The sequence below is a fragment of the Podarcis vaucheri genome, assembly GCF_965113315.1.
Source record: "Podarcis vaucheri genome assembly, chromosome: 2".
In the NCBI taxonomy this organism is placed as follows: Eukaryota; Metazoa; Chordata; class Lepidosauria; order Squamata; family Lacertidae; genus Podarcis; species Podarcis vaucheri.
Window position 1 is genome coordinate 105323668 of NC_138760.1, and position 24575 is coordinate 105348242.

Consider the following 24575-nt stretch of genomic DNA (forward strand, 5'->3'; position numbering starts at 1 on the left):
CTTCCTTGAACCCTGGAAAGATGCATAGAACGCCCTCATAATTTGAACTGGTGGCTCCGCAGCTGGACAGAATAACATTTGGTTGTCTGCAAGGCTAATTCTAAAGAGATGGCAGAACAAAGGCTACCAAATGCTGTTGTTTTGCTATTTTTACTTTGGGAAAGGAGGCTGATCGCTCCTAACATACTTGGCTGGTTTAGCAAATATGCTGCCAGCACTGGAGTTATGTGCTACTTACTAGGACGCAAACACTTTATGTTGTATAGTTAGGTTTTCCTCCCTTCCTGCTTACCAAATGCTAAGCTATTGCATATTGCAAGCTGGATCTGCACAGGTAACTGAATGTAGAGGTTGAGGCATGAATAAAAGTGTGTGTGGGGGGGAATACAATTTCTGAATTCTCTAGTATGTTAGGGGTTGACGGTGGAAACTAGCAGTTTAGGAAGGCAGTTTGAAAATATGCTTTCGCTTGCTATGCTAGGTTTCTGCCTGCAGGGACTGGCTTAAAAAACATGGTGGTCTTGGGTTCGAGCCTCACGTTGGGCAAAATATTCCTGCACAGTAGGGGGTTGGATCACATGACCTTTGTGGCCCCTTCTAACGCTACAATTCCATGATTCCGTTGTGGTGTAGTAAAGAGCTGTGGACTCGTAATCTGGTGAACCGGGTTCGCTTCCCCGTTCCTCCACATGCAGCTGCTGGGTGACCTTGAGCCAGTCACACTTCTCTGAAGTCTCTCAGCCTCACTCACCTCACAGAGTGTTTGTTGTGGGGGAGGAAGGGAAAAGGAGATTGTTAGCCGCTTTGAGACTCCTTAGGGTAGTGATAAAGCGGGATATCAAATCCAAACTACTACTACTACTACTACTACTACTACTACTACTCCTCCTCCTCTTCTTCTTCTTCTTCTTCTTCTTCTTCTTCTTCTTCCATGAAACCTGAAGAAATGGTACTTTCTCACCTGCAATAATACAGTCCAGTGTTCGAAACTCCCAGTGTTCTAGGTGCGTTTTGCAACAGGGGATTTCATTAGCAGGAGCAGTTTCTGGGCTCTGGGTGCAGTACTGCACCTAAGATTTCATATTAAAACTGCACAGCAGAAGGAAAGAAGGACCTTTTTCTGCCTCCCCACTTCCAGCTGCTCTCTGAAGACTGGAGAAGAGACCCTCTTAAGAATATTAGGGTGGGTGGTCAGGGGAAGGACTAGAGCACGTGAAAAATGAACATAATATTTTGGCAGCAGTTCATTCATTTTCATCTTTGTGTTCTTGTTTTAAAAAAAGTGCGCCTAGACATTCTGTTGTTGTGCCCATAACCTAGGTCAGCGTTTCCCAACCGGTGTTCCGCGGCACACTAGTGTGCCGTGAGACACCGGCTGGTGTGCCGTGGGAGGGAGGCGGGCGAGTCGGGCGGCGAGAGGCGGCGGCGGCGAGGATCCGCGTCGAGCCGGGGGCGGCTCCGCGGTGGTGGTGCCGAGCGGCGGGGCAGCGCGCGCAAAAGGGAGGAGCGCGAGACAGCGGAGGAGGAGGAGGCCGGCATGTCCGGGCAGCAGCAGCAACAGCAGCAGCAGCAACTCCCGGCGACGGCTCCTCCTCCGCCCGCTATCGCCGCCACCACCACAACAGCCGCCGCCGCCTCAGCTGCCGCCGTCCCTCAGTCCCTCGCTCTGCTGCCTCCTCCCACCCCGGCAAGGGGAAGGGAAAAAACGTTCACTTTTGTGCGTCCCTCCCGGCGTGACGCTGCGCGCTGACGTCACGGGGCGGGGCTTTAATGGTGGTGTGCCGCGAGATTTTTTTCCAGTAAACAGGTGTGCCGTTGCCCAAAAACGTTTGGGAAACACTGACCTAGGTTTAAGTTGCTATTTAGCTCCTAGCTTTCATATCTCACTTTCTAACACTAATGCTGCACCGTACAGCTCTGCTGCATGTATAAGCCCAGCTTCCTTTCCCCTCCCTAGAAAGCAAGTTGGAATATGGCTTGTACCATCTTCGTCACTGGCTTTCTTTCTCTTTTTCTTGCATGTGCTCTAGACCAGTTAATGCAGATTGACCATTGCCCCAGCACACTTCAACCATCCTCTTCTGCCTGCAGTTAAAGATGGAGAGCTGCCACCTTTTTTTTTGCACCGGATGCTTGGGAGCGGTTTCTAATCCATGTTTGTATACAGTATGAGGCACTTTCACAAATGCTCGGCACTGCTAATTGCGTTGATCCTAATAATAGCTCCAATAAATCCTAGGCACTCTACCTTCTTACATAAGAAGCTGAATCAGAGATCCAGTGTTTTCCTTAAAGCTGACCCGCAAGCCTATGGTTTATCTCTGGGGATCTCAGACCTGTGACTTTGCATATGTTGTTGGACTCCAACTCCTATCAGCTCTAGCCAGTGGGACCAGTGGCAGTGGATGATGGAAACTCTATTCGAGCAACTCATTTCTCAACCATTGCTTGTACATTATAATAAATGCATTATTGTCAATTTAAGCAGGATTCCAGCTAATGTCGCTTAAGGTGTTGCTTGCTTTCTCTCCTGCACGGTATTGTTTAGTTTTCTGTATTGCTTCAGATCTTGCTCTTCTTCCAGAGAGTTTGGGAGCAATGTATCCCAAGCTGGTAGGTGCTATAGCTTTAAGGCATCGGAACCCGGGTCTCTCTGGTCCAAGTAAAGCAATCCAGCCTTTAATGCAACCTGTGGATGCAAACAAATAGATATCGCTAATGTTTGCTATACAGCCCTTCTGCAATTGGATTTTGAGAGGGTTGCCTTCAGGAAGGAATGGAGAGTGGTGGGAAAAGATATCGATTCAACAGTTGTGAAGCAATTGGGGGGGGATGTGTGTGTGTGTAACCCAAACTCTTGGAACTTCTTCCTGTTTCATAGCTCCGAAAGGCACATTGAACCCTTTTCGGTTACAGAATAAAAGCTTTGTGATTGGCCGGAGCAATGACAAAAGTATAAATGGAGGGTGGTTCAGCCAGTCTCAGCCTGGGTTTTGCGAGCTGATATCCAGGCAAATATTGTGGTATGTGAGACCTTGGGAGGCTGGGCTGGAGAGAGGCTGGAGGTTTAAGTAGAGGAATTTTTAGAGCTCACAAATATTTAGCAGTTCTGAACAACTGTCATTCCTGAAATGTTTGCTGCTCTGTATAAGAAGCTGGGGGACATGCTCTGAGCGAGTGCTAGAGACAAAAGCATAAGTAGCAAAAATTTTGCTGGGCCGCTGAGCTTTGCGTACTGGTAATGGGAGGCAAACTTAATGCTTATTTTCAGCAAAGGGGATTTGGCAAACCTATTCTGTCCCTCTGCCCTGATGCATATTCTGCTTGCAATGCCCAGGTAGCACAAACATGTGTTTTGGGTCATTGGTACACTAATCCATGCACTCAATAATGAAATCTGTTTCTCCATCCCGTCTCTCTTTTAGAAAGAACCCAGATACTGTTCCAACACAATTTTCATTCTTCTGTCTTATCTGTGTGTTTTTCTTTTTAACCTGCTGCTTATTGCTCTACTAATTGTCGTTTTAAAGATGAGCTTGTCGTTTTTATTCTTGTGGCCAGTATTTTAAGCGAACCACTTTTCTCATAACAAGGTGGGGTAAAAAAACCATGATAATCCTTCAAAGAGGGGTTTTTTTAATTAAAAAATTGCATAACTATAGAAGCTCACCACAATCAAATTGTTATCTGTATTTGTTCTTAATCACTTTTTACCACACCTTTCCACCCACAAAGAGGCCCTCAAGGTGGCTTACATTGAAATTTCAGGCTTTAATGCAAATTAAAAACCAAATAACAATCTAGTCATTGAAACAGAGGCAGGGAGAAAAGTGAGCCAGTTTTAGCAGTGCTCCGGGAAGGGCTACTGGATCAAACTGTCTTCCAAAAGCAGGTTGAGAGACTGTCAAGATTCTAGCGAGCAAGATGCCACTACTAAGAAAGCCCTGCTCCTTGTGGATGTCACCTTGCAGTGCAGGGAGGAACGACAGATGTATGCCTGGGGGAAGGTCTTGCAAACGTGTAGTTTTGCGCTCAATGTGAAAGTCTGTGGCAGAAATGGGAACTCTACAAGTTATGTGCATTTCTGACTTGTCTTCATACCCATCCCTTCCATCTCTGTGTTATGTACAAAGGACTGAGGGTTGTATCCAACTAAGTTATACCTGGAGTAGCACCACTGCTATGAACGGAACCAAGTTAGTCATGTGCATTATTTTCAGTGGGCCTACTCTGCATAGGGCTAATGCTGGATACAATCCTCAGCTGTCTTGGTAGTGAGATCAACAAGTTGCTTTTTCCATGATACCAGCGGAAGCACGGCTTGTTGTTTGTTATGTGCAAATTCTTCTGAGATAATCTGGTATATAATTTAGCTGTTCTTAGGGATAATATAGACAGTAGTCATTTTTTCCCACTTCTAAAACAGCATTATGCTGCAGTGATACTGTTTGGTATTTGCGTGGTGTTAATCCTCACTCCCCACCATATTTGGTTGTGTTTCCAGATGATTATCTCCACTTTTCAAACATCCTTCTGAGAATGGAATAGAAAGCTGGCAATCAACTTTCTGCCTAGAAAGGCAAGCAAGCTGTTCTACAGCAAGCACAAGACTTCTGTGTATCAGAGCGCACAATATTCAATAAGACCCTGAACTTTCAAGTTCACAAAAGTTAATATTAACTGCATCCTGCACAACTGGCTGTTAAAATGAAAAAACAAATTGTGTGCTTGCTTCATTCAGTTCTTTGTGCTGGACACGTTCTTAGAAAAGAGTTTAGCATAGTGTTTAATTTTTTTTAATCAAAACCCATTTATTTATTTTCAATTATTAAATTATGAATGACGTTTCTTACAAATCAGGGCAGAGAGAACTTGTGCAAATGCCATCTTTTCTGACAGGAGCCTGTAGAGTGCTATCTAACTGGGGATCCTCGGATTAGATGGTGGATAAAGCCATTGGTGGCTACTAGTCATTATGGCTATATGTTGCATTCAGGGTCAGAGATGTGTTGCATCTGAATCCTGGTTGCTTGGGGGCATAAGTGGGGAGAGTGTGCTCTTGTGCTAATGTCCTGATCGTGGGCTTCCCATCTGCAGCTGGGTGGCCACTGTAAGGGCCAGCTGTTGGACTAGATGGAGCTTTGATCAGATCCAGCAGGGATCTTCTTATGGAGGAGATAATGAATGCAAATCATGACACTAAATGATTCATCACAAACAATATAAAGCTGTAGCAGAGCAAAACCAAAGTTGCCTAATGGTGGAGGCTGGGTGTGTGTGCATTCTCATGGTATATAAAACATCACAAGATGCATCACTGTGAAGGAGCCTGACTTGCATGTTGGGCAGAGCTGCAGTTTATGCTTAATTGCAGCTCTTGTGGTATGTTAACCGATAAATGGTGCTGGTGGCCCTTGTGCCTCCTTTGCAGCCACCCTCAACAAGGAAGAAGAGCCAGGCTGGTTCATCCTGAGCATAGGTCTCATTTGGGAACATAGAGATGTAGCTCTGGTCAGGAAAGCAGATTAAGATAAAGAAGCATTCTTTTCTCTTTTCGAATGAAGATTGATGAGATAATTTGCTGCTGTTAGATCTAATTGGAACCAAGTCTATAAAACCAGGCGTCTGTAAGAGTTGAGTTATTGCTGTGTTTCAATGCTTGAACCAGAAATGTGCTTTAATACCTATTGGTTGACATTGTTATTTTGGGTGAGCTCATCTATTCCTGGCTGAAATCACTGTTGGGAGGTTTGTAAGCCATCCTAGCAGCTGGGCTATTGCTTGCATCTGCTGTTGACTGTGGCTGTGGAGACCAGAAGCCAAATTTCTGAAGCCACTTGCTAGTCAGAGTGCAAAGTCACTTCTGCCTCTGGAGGGATGAAGTCCTTGCAACGTGCCCAAACTCCCTGCCACCGCATGCCGGAGGATTTATATTGCAACACTCTCAGCTTATTGCATCTTCTTGGACTATGCAGTGGGCCCTACCTCACAGAGTGCATCCTTGAATAAGTCCAGAATACACAGACCTTGGAAGAAGGTGGACTTGGTGGATAAATTCAGTGTTGCCCATCTCATATTGATGCTGCTGCTGTTTGTTGACTTGAACAGATACAATTGTTCAGATACCTGTGTAAAACCCATAAGAAGGGCCTGAGTGCAGCAGCACCTCTGCTGAAGAGATTTTTTATTTATTTCTATTTTCATAGAATAATAGAATTGGAAGGGACCCCAAGGGTCATCTAGTCCAGCCCTCTTCAATGCTGGAATCTCAACTAAAACTTCCATGACAGATGGCCCTCCAACTTTTGCTTAAAAACCTCCAAGGAAGGAGAGACCACAACCTCCAGAGGGAGTCCGTTCCACTGTCGAACAGCTCTTACTGTCAGAAAGATTAAAAAAAAGTATCAAGGCGGTGTACAAAATTCTGATTAAAACCCAAACAACCACAATGAATTAAAAGGAAAACACATTAATGAAACAGAAGTATGGAATGGACAATCTGAAATGAAGGTTAAAATAAAAAATTCCCCAAAGGGCTGTGGAGATAAATCAGTGGCCCTGCCGTTGGATGTATGGACATTTGTACAGAGCAGTTATGCATGAACAGGTGAACCTGTGTTGACAATCCGTGTGACAGCTGTGTTTCCCATGGCCTCCTCTTGCTTCCCCAAGAAGTTGTTGGCTTCTTAGGCAGTAGTTTGCCTCTTTGTGCATAAGCTGGTTCTCTGGGCTATTCTGTCCCTCTCCCCCGCAATTGCTTTTATACTGCTTCCAATTCCTTGACTCTCTAGTCTTGGAATGCAGCTTTTAAGATGATTTTTTTGGGGGGCCTCTTCCTTTCTCTTCCTGCATTCCGCTTCCTCCAAATTGCCTATATTAAACTTTAAACAACATGTGAAAGCCTTGTAGTTGAGAACTATAAACAAACCTGATAGGTAGCCGCAATTTGAGCCGTTGAACTTGCTTAAAGTCTCTCTCCTTTGCCTCGCCGTTTCATTCTAAAATGACAAATTGCTCAGAGCGGTTTCCATGTTGGGTTTTTTTTTTTCCTTTTAAAGCTTAGCTCCTCTTTCTCTGCCCACCCCCCACCCCCTTTGGGGGCATGTGGAAGGCATTTGTGCACTTGACTTACCATGGCTCAGGCCTAAGGTTTGTGGTTTCTACATGACTGTGTCGAACATTCACACATATAGCTGTTCATGTTCGCTTCAATTAATGTTCCGCTGGGTCAGTGCGAGAGAAGCCAACTCCTTTTCTTTTGGTTGAGTGCAGCTCGCGTTGCAGGGATTCAGGGTTTTACAGGTTCATTTTTTAAAAATGCAGCACGAAAGCTTTTTAAATGCTTTTAAAAAGGAGGTGGTGGGGAAGAGAGTAGTCCAGTGGATAGTCAGTGGTACCTCGGGTTACAGACGCTTCAGGTTACAGACGCTTTAGGTTACAGACTCCACTAACCCAGAAATAGTACCTTGGGTTAAGAACTTTGCTTCAGGATGAGAATAGCGGTGGCGCGGCAGCAGCGGGAGGCCCCATTAGCTAAAGTGGTGCTTCAGGTTAAGAACAGTTTCAGGTTAAGAACGGACCTCCGGAACGAATTAAGTTCTTAACCCGAGGTGCCACTGTACTGTTCAGCAGCCTGTGCCAATGTGGTGCCCTCCAGAATGTTTTGGCCTTCAGCTGCAGTCTGGCTGGCTGGGACTGATGGCAATCGTAGTCCAAAACATCTAGAGGGCATCAGCTTGGCCAAAACTGTCGCACACTGTGCCTGTTAATAGAGGAAACAATGGTGTCTTTAAGGATTCATTGTCTTCCCACTGAAAGCAGCGAGGCAAACCTGCATGCAGAAAAAGGCTGAAGGAATAAAGGTGCGCTTTGCATATCAGACAACCGCAAATGTCTTCCATTGGGTTTATAGTGGTTTCCCGACCACGTCGCTCGCTTGCGGCTTTCCCAGCCCTACCTGGAGACACGGTTGATCAAACCAGGGACTCTCTGCATACAAAGCAGGTGCTTTTCCACTGAGCTATGATGTGTGGGAGACCAGGGTTCAAATCCCTGCATAGCCATGAAGCACTCTGGGCAGCCTTGGGCCTAGTCACTGTCTCTCAGGCAAACTTACCTCACATGGCAGTTGCAGGGATTAAATGAGGAGCAGGGAGAACCATGTATGCTGTCACTTTGAGCTCCTCAGAGAAAAAGCTGGGACAGAAATGCAATCAATCAATCAATCAATCAATCAAACTACAGAAAAGCTGGGGGGCAGTAGTTGTTGCCATCTGGCCCTGGCCCTCTATATATAGGACCAGTTCCCCAAAAATGGTGTTTTAAAAGGGTTGCTGGAGTCAGTCTGGACCCCAGTGTTTGCTTCATATTAAAATAAAAAAATTCCTTCCAGTAGCACCTTAAAGACCAACTAAGTTAGTTCTTGGTATGAGCTTTCGTGTGCATGCACACTTCTTCAGATACACTGCCTGAAGAAGTGTGCATGCACACGAAAGCTCATACCAAGAACTAACTTAGTTGGTCTTTAAGGTGCTACTGGAAGGAATTTTTTTATTTTGACTATGGCAGACCAACACGGCTACCTATCTGTAACTGCTTCATATTAGTAAGTGCTATAAGACCAGCTTTTGACTTTTTTTCTTTTTGTAGTACAGGAATTACTTCAAACAGTGAGTTGCACAGACACTTGCCCCCACGCATATATGTACTAGGTCTGTGGAGGAAGGGGAAAGATTTGCAGTTAAGCCTCATGGACTTTTGCAGGTCTTCTCTAAGCACAGCTAAGTCTGGATCAGACCCGTTGTGCTGGAGGATTTGGGGTTGGTGTTCTGAACACTGACCTTTTTTATTGTGGGGTCATACTTGGGAGTTCGCTCTGCTGAATGCAAGTGGAAAACGGTGTTTTTGCAATAATAACCTTTTTAAAAACAAAAAATCCCTACTACTCAGGCAGTAGACAAGCCCGTGAGGCTCAGTGCCCCACGTGGCCTAAGCTGGCAGGAACTGGGTCTTGCCCTGTTGCTCCGCTTGAGGAAATGTCTCCGCATAAACAGGCACACGGCGGTAGGCAGAGCCAAGGGGATCTGAGGACATTCCAGATGCCTTTGCTATAACTTGGAGGCATGTTGTAGCTTGGCATGTCTATTTTTACCCATTTCTCTTTTCCCGCCACCACCCACTTTCTTGTCAGCTTCGTTTCTCCGTGGGCAGTCGGTATGTAGGCTTTGCTTACATTTATGCAGGCAGTCAACATACGTGTGCTTTTAGTGTGCAGTTTTGAACTGTCTTTTACTTCCAGAACGCACCAGACGTGTTGTTCTTCAATATAATAATAATTCTCTTCGGGAGACTTTCTGATGCTCTCAGGTCCTCCTTGTGGTGTTTCCATAGGTATCTGGTTAGCCGCTGTGACGCTGGCCTGCATGGGCCTTTGGCCAGCTCTGGTAGGGCGCTTCTTATGCTATTGGGTGCTTGAATTCTTCCCTAATGTCCACATTTCCCAGTTCTTCTTCACAGAGAGAAGGAACTCGCCTACATTGCTCCCTAATGTGCTCGAAGTTGCAGTGGGGAGCCTCAGGCCTGAGACCCCAGCTGTGACTCTCCAGCCCTCTTGATATGGTCCTCAGGACTATCCCCAGGACTGCTCCATGCCTTTCTCATGTGCGTGTGATGTGATCATGCTTTGTGCTGCCCTAGGTGAGGTGTGTAGGAACCTCTGACTTCTGTATGACTTGGATGTGGCCTCCTTTTGCTCAGCCCCTTTTGCTCCTCATCCTGCGCTCCACTAGCACATGTCCCCTGAGGCAATGAGGCCTTCAAACCAAAAAAAAGGGTCTGCACACCTGCTGTAGATTTATGGGGCGACATCCAAACATGGCTGCCAAAGGGGGTTACACTCCTTATAGCTCATCCACGTGCACAAATCAGCTTGTCTGCCGACAGAACTTTTTTTTTTTTTTTTTGGGTGGCCGGCACCCCAGAATAAGTACAACACCTCTGCTCAAAGTTGACTCGGCCTCAATGGCTTTTTCCTAAAGCGGTTGATGCAAAATGGTAGTGGCCAAGTTAAGTCATCATGGTCCTCCCAGCGCGTGAGACTGCTAGGAGTTGCAAGGCCTTGGGGTAAATATTTCATTACTGCCTCAAATGTTAAGAACATTATTCTTTCCTCAAGAAGTGCCTGGTTCCTGCCCCCCCCCCCGATCTGCAATGTATTCTTGTACATAATTCAGAATGCCTCTTTGTCTATCAGCCTGTCTAATCCTTTCACAAATTCTCTTAAGCCAAGTAGAATTGGACGTTGTATATAATATTTATTTATTTATTTAATGAATATAAAGCCCCGTCTTTGGGCTGGTTGTTTATCTCTGGCTATTAAAATTGAATACTCCGAAGCCGGCAATTATGAAACCTCTTTCCTCTTTACGTAACAGCTTGGAAATTGCTTTCTTCTCCTCCAATATTTCTGTGTCACTCTCTTTTCTGGCTCTTAATTCTCCGTAATGTATGACCTAAGCTGATCTTTATTCTTCGTCGTAGGAAAGACAGATTTGGAGATGCGTGTGTTTTTATAGTAGTGTTTTCTTTTCTTTTCTACTTCTTCTTTTTATAACGTTCTAATCACATTCCCAGGCCAAATAACTATTATGCTCTGCTCCTGAGGGGAAACGTCATTAATGCTTGTTTTAAAAAGAAAAGAAAAAGAAAACTAATAAAATTGCTTTTGCTCTGATTATGAAGGCACACAGTGCTATGCATATGGTTTGAATTTTCCCTTCACTCGGCTGAAGGCACTGAATTGTGCAAATAGGGATTTTGATGGCAGCAAGCTGTATTCAATACCAAAGCCAGTGCAGGTATGGGGGACCCTGCAGCCCTCCAGATAGGAAGCTGCCTTATGGTGAGTCAGACCATTAGTCCATCTAGCTCCATATTGACTACACTGACTGGCAGCAGCTCCCTGGATTTCAGGTAGGGTGTCTTCCAGCCACACCTGGAGATGCCATGGTCTCCAACCTGGGACCAATGACATGCAAGGCAGATGCTTTGCAACTGAGCCATGGCTCTTCCCCCAGTTGTTGTTGGACTGCAGATCCCATCATCCATTTCAGAGAATGAATTGATTTTCTGTTATAATATTTGGACTTTTTCTGGAGGGTTTGGACATTTGGAAAGGTGGTTTTGCCCGCAGTAATACCTACAAACAGCCCAGTCCTTTTAACAATATGTTTACCCATTTATATACCTCCTTTCCTGAAAGCAATAGCGTACCTAACATAGGTACCTCTGCATTTTATCCTCACAACAATGCTGGTTGAGCATCATGACTGAGTGGGGACTTGAACCTTGGTCTCCCAGGTCTTAGTCTAGCTCTCTAGCCACTGCACCACGCTGGCTCCATATTGCAAAAAGAGGGTGTGGGTGGGTGGGACTGATTCAGAGAGAAAAGGGACTTGCTGTAGCCACTTACTGAGTTCGAGACTGTCATGCAACAGCAAGCTATCACTTTGCATTGGAACACATTTTTAAAAGAAAATCCCGACTAGCTTTTCAGATACCTTTTAATTGAATAACTTTCTAAAGAAATGCCTGAAGTAACTGATATTTTAGTTTGAAGTCTTGTTTCTTCTGTTATATTTTACTCCAAGAAGACCCATTTATCCTAAATAGAACCCAATAAGGCAGACATGTATGTACTATATACATATATATGCGTGTGTGTGTGATCCCGTTGAGATCCCAAGATGAAATTTTGCAGGTAGTACTTAGAAATATTAAATAATACATTTTTTGGAATTTTGAATCATGTTGATTTTTTTAAAATCACTTTTTTATTTCTAAATTTTTAATTTTGTAACTTAACTTTAAAATTTAAAGTAAGTCTATCATGTGACACATCATATTCAAGCCCATGATGTTCTGGAGAGATCGGTGTTTTTAGTTTTGAAATACCTCAATTCTGGGCTGAGCTTTTAAGGTTTTTGTGAAGTCTGACAAGGCCAAAATTGTCTTCTTTTTTAATTTCAAACCCTCATGACTCAAAAATTGGGGAATACACACACACACACACACACACTTTTAGATTTAAACTTTGTTTTGATCATTCAGCAAGTATACAAAATATAAGAAAATTGGATGACATGAGGTAAAAAATTGGATCATTTGATATGGAATGACCCTGAGGCACGTTTGGGTGAGAGATGGTGCCTGGCTCAAGATCAACCATTGAGCTTCATGGCTGAGTGGGAGATTACGGGACCAGGGACATGAGTCTCACCCGACTGGCTCTTTCTGCTACACCAGCTCTTCCAGGATGCCATGAGGCTGACTTGGAGGCCCAGGACATTTAGAACAAAACTTAGTTCCGTTTGATTCCTACCACATGATGTCAATGAATAATCTGACGCCACATTCCCACCATACATTTAAAGCACTATGATCTGACGGCTTCCCCCAAAGAATTCTCGGAGCTATGGGTTGTTAATGGGTGCTGAGATTTGTTAGGAAACCCCAGTTCCTACAATTCCCAGAGTAGCTTAACAATCCATCTTCTTGGGGAACTCTGGGAATTGATCTCTGATGGGGATAATGGTGGTCGAACAACTTTGGCACATGGATGAAGACCAGGGGAGCAAGCTCTTATCAGGATTGTTAAGATGTGCCCAAACTGGTTTTCATGGGAGGACATTGGGTTCCCATGCTGCCATCCCATCAGTTTGTCTTAATTAGTTACACCATCTGGGCTATTAGTATGCCCCGTACAGCCGATTTTAATTCTGCTCTTTGCTGTTAATGATAAGCTACATAAATATTTGAGAGTGTTTTAGTTTTGGTGACTAAGAGGGAATTTCCAGTTGATTTAGGAAGACTGTGTTCGAAGGTTAAAATTGACATGTACCTGACTCCTTCAGAATAACAAACAGCCTTTATTTGGGGCCACTTCAGGCTGTCCTTCTGAACTGAAAAGTGCATATAAAATTTATGATGGATGTGGATTTTTACCTTTTTGTTACACGTTTCTTTGCTCATGAACAAGATGTTTGTAAGTACAAGTGTGTTAGTGAACTGTAAAAGTTCCATTACTCGCATCTGATAATGGAAATGCTCCAGCAGCAACCCCGTGAAAACAGTACATCTTTTAAAGTTTACTACCGCGGTTTTACGAGCTTCCGAGCTTTTTGCACAGAACAAAATGAGTTACTGCTTTTTAAAAGCCTCTTGCCTGCCTTGACTAGGGTTTACATTTAATATTTTGTGTTATTTTTTTCTTTTTTACACTAGTGAAGAGGCATCTCATATCTTCAGGGTGTAGCTCAAAACTTGAGAGGTGTGTATGGAAATATCAACATGTATACATTGACCTCATTCAGGGGATCCACTATTCAATATATTATATTACTTGGGAGTAAGCAGCACTGAACTGAAGGGGACTTGTTTCAAAGGAAACGAAGGATCGGGCTGGGATCCCAGAACACACGTTAGCTGTGCTAGGAATCAGTCACCCTGGTATATGTTGTGACCCGCCTTGAGATCGGCAGATGAAGGGTGGTATACTACTACTACTAAAGGTAAAGGTAAAGGGACCCCTGACCATTAGGTCCAGTCGTGGCCGACTCTGGGGTTGCGGCGCTCATCTCACTTTATTGGCCGAGGGAGCCGGCATACAGCTTCCGGGTCATGTGGCCAGCATGACTAAGCTGCTTTTGGCGAACCACAGCAGCGCACGGAAACGCCGTTTACCTTCCCACCAGAACAGTACCTATTTATCTACTAGCACTTTGACGTGCTTTCGAACTGCTAGGTTGGCAGGAGCAGGGACCGAGCAATGGGAGCTCACCGCGTCATGGGGATTCGAACCGCCGACCTTCTGATCAGCAAGTCCTAGGCTCCGTGGTTTAACCCACAGTGCCACCCACGTCCCTACTAGTATTACTACTAAAAGGTACCCCTGCCCATACGGGCCAGTCGTGTCCGACTCTAGGGTTGTGCGCTCATCTCACTTAAGAGGCCGGGAGCCAGCACTGTCCAAAGACACTTCTGAGTCACATGGCCAGCATGACGAAGCTGCTCTGGCGAGCCTGCACCAGCGCAGCACACGGAAACACCATTTACCTTCCCGCTATAAAGCGGTACCTATTTATCTACTTGCACTTAGGGGTGCTTTTCGAACTGCTAGGTGGGCAGGAGCTGGGGCCGAAAGACGGGAGCTCACCTCGCCGCGGGGATTCGAACCGCCGACCATACGATCGGCAAGTCCTAGGCACTGAGGTTTTACCCACAGCGCCACCCGCGTTCCTGTAGTAGTATTACTACTACTAATGGCTTAATAAGCAGAAATATGATTGAGCCTTGTGCCTCCCAAACCACCCTTGGCTCTCCTCTTGGCAAACTCTAGTTGTCCCCAGAAGTCTCAAGTTAACCATAATTTCTTCTTGCGCTTGAATTGTGAAAGTACTGCTATTAGGCTGGGAACAAGCCAGTATCTTAAACCATAGCATAAAGTTCTTTTAACATCTTGGTTTGCTCTCAGATTGGTAACCATGGATTCCCAATTTTAAAAATAATAGGAAATATGGCTAATTGGAGATTTCTCTCTTTAGGTGGTGGACGTGAGGAGGAGGGCAAGGGGCATTGATACCCTTCCTTTGGTGAAGGGCCTTCGTTCAGTGGTAGAGCATCTGCTTTGCATTCAGCAACACCCAGGTTCAGTTCTCAGCATCTTCAGAATAGTGCTAGGAGACATCCGTCTCTGAAGTCCCGGATTGCTGCTGCCAGTCAGTGTAGGCAGCACTGACAGCACTGACAGATGAACTGACAGCTTCATATATCCCAGATATTTTCCTGGGAACACAAATCTCTACGTATTTGCGATATATTGAAAGGTGACAACGCCTTTCAAGTACACTTAGCAATTTAGTATTGAATGTATTCAAGAGCAGACCTGTGAACTTGGCCTCTCAACCTCCCCACCCTCCACCAGTAAAATAGGAACCCAGCAAAGGGCTTGTCATATTGCTCTATGCGGCAAACAGGCTAGTTTCATCTGGTACAAAATAATACGTTTCTCTCATATTTGGGAATGTGCCTTGGTTTAGGAAAATCTCAGAACCCGTCTTGGTGAGCAGATAACCTGAAAAGCACATAACTCCTTTGGTGGCCACTAAACCATTCTCGAAACTGCAGTTTCTAGCTCTCCCTAAAACAACATGTGGTGTCGCCTTTCTAGAAGACCTCGTAGAGAGTTGACTTGGCGGCGGTGGCAAAGTAGAAGGCAGAAAAGCCCATCGCCTCTGCTGCGCACACTTTTATGCGGTGTTGCATAAATCTTTTCCCGAAGTGGGCTTTCAGGTAGAGAGAGAAATGTGTTTTTCTTTTCTGATTTAAATTCAAAGCTGCTATTAAAAGTTACGTGGCTCTCTTAGAAAGAATACTTTACTTAGCCTGCTTTTCTCATAGCATCAGTTTATACGCACTTACTTAACCCAGGACCAAGTCTTGGCAATTTGAAGTGAGCCCTGCTGCCAAAATCTCTGCCCACCCCTTCCCTAAATCAAACAGCATTAAAGGGTTTGCGGTCTGAGGGGCTTACATTTTACAACTTCAGCAAATATCTCATGTACGACTCCTCCCCGTTATTTCTATGCTCAGCACATTTTCTGTAATCTTGCCCCTATCTAGTGCCATCTCCATGGATGATCCCACCTTCTTGTCCTGTTTTAGCATCTTGCTGAATCCTTGTTTGGCATGGAAATGGCAATGTCCTTGCTGAAAGCGTGTACAGTAGTTAAGAGGGGAAGCCAGAAAAGCAGGAAAGGTGACTAGAGCAGTTAAACATCTGTCTGTCTGTCTGTCTGTCTGTCTGTCTATAAAATAAATGGATTTTGATAAGTTGCTTAAAAGAAGGTTGAACTGTTTTGATGTTATGTGTTATTCTTGCACTTTGAGTCTACCTTTGCTCCAAGTAGCTCAAGGTAGTGACATAGGGGACACACCCAGTTTTGTCCTGACAACAACCCAATGAGCTTCATGGCTGAGTGAGGATTAGAACCCTGGTCTATCAGGTCCTGGTCTTGACATACTAACCACTATACCACACTGGCAATCTAATAGAACAGGTACATAAGAAGCTACTGTATACCCAGTCAAACCCTTGGTCCCTTTATCTCAGTAGTGTCTTCTCTGACTGGCAGTAGCTTTCCAGGGTCTCAGGGTGGGATGGTGGTCTCTTCCCAGGCCTGCCTGGAATGCCAGGGATTGAACCTGGGACATTCTGCATGCAGACAGAGACTGGAAAAGAGTGATAATAGACCATGAGATTGTGTAGGACACACAGGGCAAGATGGAGTCTAAGAGGAGTCAAAAGGAGTGGCTGTAGTTCTGGCTCAAAATGAGGTTGTGGTTGGAATGAACTCAAAATTCCTTTCCATGCATTAGGAAATTCCCAAATTCCTGCAGAGAGACTCTTGCATACTTCTCACAAATGCAAGTGTCTACAACAGGGTAGGGTAGGAACCAGTGGTTCTCCAGGTGTTGCATGACTACGATTCCCATGATCCTTGAGTATTCATCATGCTGGCTGGGGTTGATGGGAGTTGGGGTCCAACAACATCTGGGAGCCCACAGCTGCCCATCCCCTTGGGACTAGAAGCCTGAAATTGCTCTGGAACATGAACTCTTGCAGTTAGGGAAGATGGTACCAAAAGGCCACATTATGGGATCTACTAACAGTCTTGCCAGTTCAAAACTGTGTAAAAGTTTGTGATGTTGGATCCAATGGTGATCAACATGGAGCCGAGGATTTTTTCTTGCCATAAACTGAAGTCTTTAAGTAAAAGCTAATTAAACAGTGAAGAATTATTTAGGGTGAGCTGGACTCCAGTTTCAAGGTACTCTCAAAATGACAAGTGATGCTGCAAGTGCTGTAAACATGTCCACTTTCTTAACCCCCCAGAAGCTGCCAAATTACTACGGAGACTTGTTCAAGTGACTGAGTATTCTGAGATGGCAATTAACACTTTGTCCCAGCAGCTTGTGCAACAATAAAATGTTGGTTTTTAAATAACATATTTATTTTTATAACACAAGTGGTTTGCTTCGAATGTTCCTGAGCCACAGTCATGCATTCTGCTTGAACACAGCAATGGGAGAGCAAATTTTGCTGCATCTTATATCCGCTAAGCCAAACAATGCTGCACTGCACACCTTTCTTCTTCCTGTAGAACAGCGGTTGTCAACCCTTTTTAAGCCCATGGGCACATTTGGATTTTTGGTTGACTGCCATAAGCATAATCCCCTCTGGTCACTTATCTCCCCCCACCTGCCATCCCCTGGATCAGCACCCCAGACAGACAGACAGACAGACAGTGTGTGCACATTCACTTTGTTTTACTAAGGAATCTTGTTAGAAGGCAGATTCAGTAGAATAAATGAGAGCCTTGAAAAACACATAGAGATGAAAGAGGAAGTGGGAAGAGAGCCACTCTTCTGATTTCATATTTCAGCTCTATGTACTTTTCAAGGTGACCCTTCTCACCACCTCTTGTCCAAGGGGGGAGGGAGTACTCGGAGGCTCTGTGGGGCCCATTAAGAAACACCAAGGTCATTATGGCACCTATGGGCCATGTAGCAGAAGAATCTGGTGTGTTCCTGGTTGTCATAGTCATTTCTCTCCCTTTGTTTTGATTAGCTGGGCCTGCAAAATGCCAATGACATTTTGTCATTTGTCATTTGTAGAAGGGAAAAACACAGCATGACACAGGACTTTGGGTGCAGGCACACAACTCCTTAAGCGAAGCATCTTCTGCACAGGTTCAGTTCTGAGTATTGTCCATGCTGCTGTGAAGCAGGCCCAGGTGTGCCTTGGGGGAACTGAGGTGTGGCAGAGAATGAGCAGCTAAATGGTCACTGTCAATACTGCAGTTGACTGTGGATCTCATTAAAGCGCTTAACGATTATTGGTAGATGAACAGTTCCAGAGTGCTAAATAACTTCCAGGTACCGTGTCCAGCTAACTTAATTGCCAGGTTTAGGTTCCAAGAGTAAGAAGCAGAATCTTAAGTAGGCCAGTTAACATACAGAAGTTGGAGTGTGAAGACAATTGGAACTTTTATTCTGGCATAGTCCCATTAGAAATCCATTAGGTTTTATTTATTTAGTATAGGTGCCACACAGATAGCAAGAGAATAAAAACCGGGAGAAATTCAGCGTTGTGATAAGGTCATTGTTCCACCAGGGCAGGCATTTTGACTTGCCGGATGGCACAATTCCCTTGCATGCTGTCCTGGGGTTTCTCCCACTCCCCCCCCCCCGCCATTCCTTTTTGGGGAAGCAAGTGAAAGTCATTGCATAGGGCTTCCATTGTTGGGACTCATTCGTTTCACCCCACCCAATAAACCCACTAAAAACTTGATGCCCACCTCTCTAGGAAATTGGAAACTTCTTTCGGAGCTGGAACAAACTAATTTGCCTCCCCCTTCCCTATGGAGAACACATTCTTGGTCCTTTACTTGAGGCCCTCCAGATAGATGTTCCTGGGTTACAAGTCCCATCTAGGCCATTGATTGGGCTGATGGAGTTGTGACACCAGCATTTGTACGGCCATGCATTTCCCACCCCTCCTTGGGCAAACTACTGTTCTCTGAACCTTGGCTTTCCATCTGTATTTCCTTCTATTACCCTTGAGGCTACTGAGATAATGTATGTGTAGTGATTTGAGTGCTCGGTGCTATACAGTCATACCTCGCGTTACGTTTGCTTCATGTTACGTTCTTTCAGGTTACGTCCCGCAGCGACCAGATGTACCAGAAGGGGTTACTTCCGGGTTTCGCCGCTCACGCATGTGCAGAAGCGCTAAATCGCGCTGCGCACCTGCGCAGATACGGCGCTTCAGGTTGCGCTCTTTTCATGTTGTGAACGGGCCTCCGGAACGGATCCTGTTCACAACCAGAGGTACCACTGTATAAATGCTTCATATCTGTTAATACCACTCATTGAAAGGCTTAGAATTGAGCTTTTGGACTGGGTGAGATGTGAAATTGCCTAACTGTTGTTGAGGTAGCAACCCTTTAAATAATTAGTTTCCTTGAAAGTAAATCACAGCAGCCATTTTATGTTCTATTAAATATCGTCTGCAATCTTTCGGGTTAGTACAGTTACATGGTTTTTGAAAGTGTTCATAGCAACAGGGTCCTGATGGCCACAAATTCTGTAGTGGAATATACCTAAGATGATTTTGACCAAACAAGGCCCTTGCTATGTGCTGAAGTACTCAACTAATCAGGTTTTGACATCCATGATGGATGACCATTTTCTGACAACGGCATATAGCAGTGGTGTCCAAACTTTTTTCAAAGAGGGCCATATTTGATGAAGTGAATGGCCATGAGGGCTGACCAAAGTTTTACCCCAGGATCTCTTTAGGCCAGTGGTGGCCAAACTTGGCCCTCCAGCTGTTTTTGGACTACAACTCCCACCATCTGTAGCTAACAGGACCAGTGGTCAGGGATGATGAGAACTGTAGTCCCAAAACAGCTGGAGGGCCAAGTTTGGCCACCACTGCTTTAGGCTGACCTGTGAAGTGCCATCAGTGGCACAACAGCATCCCAGGTGAAACACAAAGTCTAGGAGTCTTCTCTGTACGCCTCCTAGATGTGACTCTTCGGAAAGACATAACCTTCTGACATGGTATGTTTTAGGAAGCAGGAATTAGGAGTGTTGGCGGCATCAAAGGCATTTTCTACTTAAGTGGATTTGGAAATGGTAGCACAGAGGAAGCACACAGGACTTTTTGTTTTCTTCATTTCCTCGTTCCTCTCCCTGAAACTGTTAGTAATGCAGTTTCGAGTTCCTGTCATTCCTCTACTTTGGTTTGCAGAGGTGGGCAGAGCAGGATGGTGTCACGTCACGCGGGCAGAGTGGGTGCGGGGAGAGAAGAGGTGACGGCAGCTATACTGCACAGTTCCTGCCATGATCTTGTCCATAAGGAAGGAAGTGCTGCGTGTAATGTATTTGAGATATGTACTTAGTGCTTCAAACAAGACTGTTCTCTCTTGATGATGAATAATCTTCTGCCAAATATGGATAAACTGAGGCTACACAGAGTAACTTTTTGGCAGGCAACCAGGGTCAACACTGATCGGCTGATTTATAATGGAGAATCCTTGGACAAAACCAACTGGGCAAAAGTAGTGAATACTTTTATGTAAGGCATCCACTGTTTAGTGGAACAACTTCCACTAAGCAATGCTGACATGCTGCTGCATTTAAAATGCAGTGAAACAAGTCATATGAGGAGGAGTTCCATAGGTCTCCAAAGAGCCTGTTTCCCCCCCATTATCCATTTGACATGAGTACTGTGCATGGCACTTTTCTGGGCTTACTGGAGCAGCATGGGAATCTCCTCTGCCTTGCAATGCTCCCTCTTGCTTCCTGTGAGTGCAAAGCAAAATTCCATTGAGCCTTGTTTGACTCACATTGTGGGGCTGCAGTCCTAGGGTTCATCGGCATTTGTTTTTGTGCTGTGTTTCTAGGTGTCCCAGTGCTTCTCCTAGGAAAACCCACATTATACTGCTGAATTAGAGTGAACACCAATTGGGTTTGCTGTTCGCTCAGATTCTATGATAAAACACAGGTTTTCCCAGGGAAAGTGTTGGGCCAAACAAACAAACAAGCATGCCGCTCTGACACAGACCTGGAAAACCTGAATCTGCACCTAGAAAGTGCAGACCAAAAGTAAGTGTGCCAGAGCCCCAAGTCCAAGGGATTATCCACAATTACCTTTTGCCCTGCTCTTTCCAGACACACAGGTCAGCATTTTGAAGCTCCACATATGAATGCTCAGACTTGGAGCTTTAAAGCGCGGGCCTGGAAATGGCAGAGGAAAGGGAAGTGTAGATAAACCCTAGCACACAATCACACACTCTCTCTGTGAAGTTTAATTGTTTAATGGGATGCAGCTACTAAAAGCCCATGTAAATTTCTTATGATACCTTCAGGTCTTGGGTTTGATAGCATAGAGACTAGATAACTCACAAGACAGCCTTTTTCGTTCTGATTCATGCAGCAAATACGCCTTAAAGACCTCTGCTGTAATGTAAGCCTTCATAGCTCTGCAAGCTAAACAAAAGCTAAACTGTTTACATCTAGCATTGGAGGGATTTTTAAAAACCCACTTTCGTAGTTTGGAAAAGTAATAGATGTGGCAAAAGAGAGAATCTTTTGTTTTGGAAAGGGTGTCCCACTCTGAGATTGCAGTGTATGATTTAATATTAAAGTTAAAGGTTACTTCAAGAATCCTGGTGGTTTAAATATATCTATATCTGTGCATATCTATATGTATATGCCTTGCCTTTCACGCTTTGATGTGGTTTAGCACATATTTGCACTGCAACAAGTAGAGAGTGATAAAAATCAACTTCTAGCTGCATTGGAAGGGACTTGTGACTGAAAATATCTGGAGGTTGGAAAAGGATGTCCCCAAACTGGTACAGATCCCTGTTTGTAGCTTTTAGATTAATGGAAGGCTAATAAAGGAAGTGGGGCTGCCTCAGCTATATGTGTCTTGGACCATTAAGGGCTTTAAAGGAAAAACACAAATGTCTTCGATGAAGGCTCATCATGGGCAATGTGATAAAATGCTTACAGGACCCAAACTTTTCCAATTTTCTCAGTGCCTTTTCTCTTCAAGGGTGCCAGTCTTGCACTCTGCTCAGTCTCTTGATAGCAGCAAGGGACGGGCATGGGATGGCAGAGAACTCGTAACTGCTCGAACTGTGCAGCAGCAGATGCTAATTAAAATATATATAATACTCGCATGATTAGTTTGTAATGATCGTAATCCCCTTCTATTTGCTTATTACCGCAGCGTGACAGACCTTAAACCACCCCGCGCTTCATCTGAAGCCTTGTAAGTAACAAACCAGCCATTAGCTGCTGATAACCTATTCCTAAAGGATTGTTTCGCCAAATAGAAAAACATGGCTGAATAAAGGCGTCAGTTTTCCCATTTGCTATTGAACTCAGAGGGGTTGTTGGAGTTTTTCCCCCTTCTTGTTTGTTCTTCTGCCCAGCTGGCTCCTTTTGCTGGAGTACAATAGTGCCTTGTTACTCCGTTGCGCTGCGTCTCATTCAGACACAACAGCTTCTCATGTAGGGGAAGGGAGAAACACAAATGGTGATGAAGACGTTCCCCTCCTGTTAAAATATTTAGATGCACCAGCCAAAATGGAATAGTTCAACTGTGTGTCAGGTTTCTCTGGAATTTATTCCACTGTTGTTCTTTTTGTTGTTGTTGTTGTTCCCCTCTCTCTCAGCAGCTTCTGCTAGTATGATGCTTGCAAAATTCAATGGGTTTTTCAACCAGGTTCTTAGTAAAGATGGGGTAGGCTTCTGCTGGATTCAGCGGTCCCGAATCTGGCCCATTTGAACCAGGGATGGGGTGGGAATTTGCTAAGCAAGTGCTGAATCAGAGAGAAAGAGAGGGAGAGACTGTCCAATTTATTCGTTCGTTCCATTGTTTATTTCATAAAATGTATATGCTGCTCCATTGTAATAAAACCTCAAAGTCATTTACAAAAAGAATTAAACGATAAGATTATCAGTATAAAAAAGTTATATGCAACTATTTAAAACGTTAAAAACAAACAAACAATTGAAACCAACAATAAACTAAAAGCCGTCAGCATTCTGGATGTGCTTGCGTAAACAAAAAGAGCACAGCAAATACTCCTGCCTAACATCAATAGGCAGGGAGTTCCAGAGTTCCAAAGAGCTGGAGCTAACATGCAGGATTGCAAATTACAGCATCAAACCACCTTGAGAATCCATCATGCAAAGCTGTGATTTTAGGCGGAGGAGATTTGAAGAGGGAGGATGAGTGGAAAGATGCTGATGCCCATGTAGCTGTATTTTTGTCCTCCCCTATTCAACCTTCATCCAGGACTTTAAAAAGCATCTTTACTGGCAGAGGTGTTGCTAGGTACTTTAAAGGACTTGGGGCAAAGGCTTATGGCATCTATTTGCATAAAATTTGCATATGCTCATTTTTATACAGATGCCTCTGGATAAATTAAGAATGCATGGTGCCAGTGTCTAACCAGCAGAGTACCTTTGAAGTGTGCTTGGCTGCTCTGCAGACAAGTTTTCTTTTTTTAAAAAAAGTTGAAAGAAAACAGGGGAGGGAAAGGGACACGAAGTCTGGAGCACAGTACAAAAAGCTCATAGCGAGGGGCTTCCTGGGCCACCTTATAACCATTCTCACCCCTGCTGGTTAAGGGATATAACCTGCGTTACTGAAGTGTTTGGGCTGAGTTCCTTCTTATCCTAGCACACTACTTGATACGTTGCAAGCAATGTGATAGTTTGTGCCTGAACCTCTGAAGTGGAAGACGAGTTTCTTTTCAGGGTATCTCTTATCTCAAAATGCCTCTTGCAGCCACTTGCAAAGCCTAAAATTAGGTTTCCAGCTTTGCACTGTATCTCAGGTGTGCTGGCAATCATCTCTTGGCATTCCTCTGGGAGAAGCTTCCTGTAAATTTCAGGAGTCTGCTGAGCGAGAAGAGTGTTGCGTGGCGACAAAAGTACAGCTGTGCTGGATCTGGTTTCCTTGTATGTTGCTGGCGCACGATGAGGGACGCGGACTGGTTTTATTGAGATAACATAGCAGGGATGGGGAGCTTGTGGCTCTTCAGGTGTCATTGCATTCCAACTCTCATCAGCCCCAGCTGGTATGACCAATTGTCCGGGATGCTGAGAGTTGTAGTCTAGCCACATCCAGGAGGTCACGGCTTTCCCATCTCAGGAATATAGACTCCTGTTATATGAAGCTGACAAACCTAGACAGCATCTTAAAAAGCAGAGACCTCACCTTGCCAACAAAGGTCCGTATAGTTAAAGCTATGGTTTTCCCAGTAGTGATGTATGGAAGTGAAAGCTGGACCATAAAGAAGGCTGATCGCCAAAGAATTAATGCTTTTGAATTATGGTGCTGGAGGAGACTCTTGAGAGTCCCATGGACTGCAAGAAGATCAAACCTCTCCATTCTGAAGGAAATCAGCCCTGAGTGCTCACTGGAAGGACAGATCCTGAAGCTGAGGGTCCAATACTTTGGCCACCTCATGAGAAGAGAAGACTCCCTGGAAAAGACCCTGATGTTGGGAAAGATGGAGGGCACAAGAAGAAGGGGACGGCAGAGGACGAGATGGTTGGACAGTGTTCTTGAAGCTACCAGCATGAGTTTGACTAAACTGCGGGAGACAGTGGAAGACAGGAGTGCCTGGCGTGCTCTGGTCCATGGGGTCATGAAGAGTCGGATACGACTAAATGACTAAACAACAACAACATATGAAGCTGAAGTCCATTGGGGCTGCATTGCTTCTTGATTGGGGTATGGAAGACCCATGACTTATGTGGGGGTTATGTTCTGGGGATAGCACCTAAAGCCCAAATCACGTATCATTTAGGCACATTGGGTGCAATGGAGGGTGGGATTGCCAAAGTCCCCCCCTCTGGTCGCCTGCCCCCTTTCCACCCCCTTTTTTCATTTTTTTGACAATATTTTTGCTAAGTGTGTAACGCTG

General features: G+C 44.8%; 1 protein-coding gene and 1 long non-coding RNA gene across 14 annotated transcripts in view; one reads left to right on the plus strand and one right to left on the minus strand.

Annotated features, from left to right (window-relative positions):
• The window catches only part of MAGI1 (membrane associated guanylate kinase, WW and PDZ domain containing 1), a 481615-nt gene that overhangs the window by 20665 nt on the left and 436375 nt on the right, over positions 1–24575 (plus strand). The window lies entirely within an intron of this gene.
• LOC309525457 lies at positions 6923–9902 on the minus strand. The gene is made up of 3 exons (XR_014216305.1): positions 9293–9902; positions 7958–8196; positions 6923–6998 (listed from the first exon to the last, which is right to left on the minus strand). It is a non-coding gene; the product is annotated as an uncharacterized lncRNA (long non-coding RNA).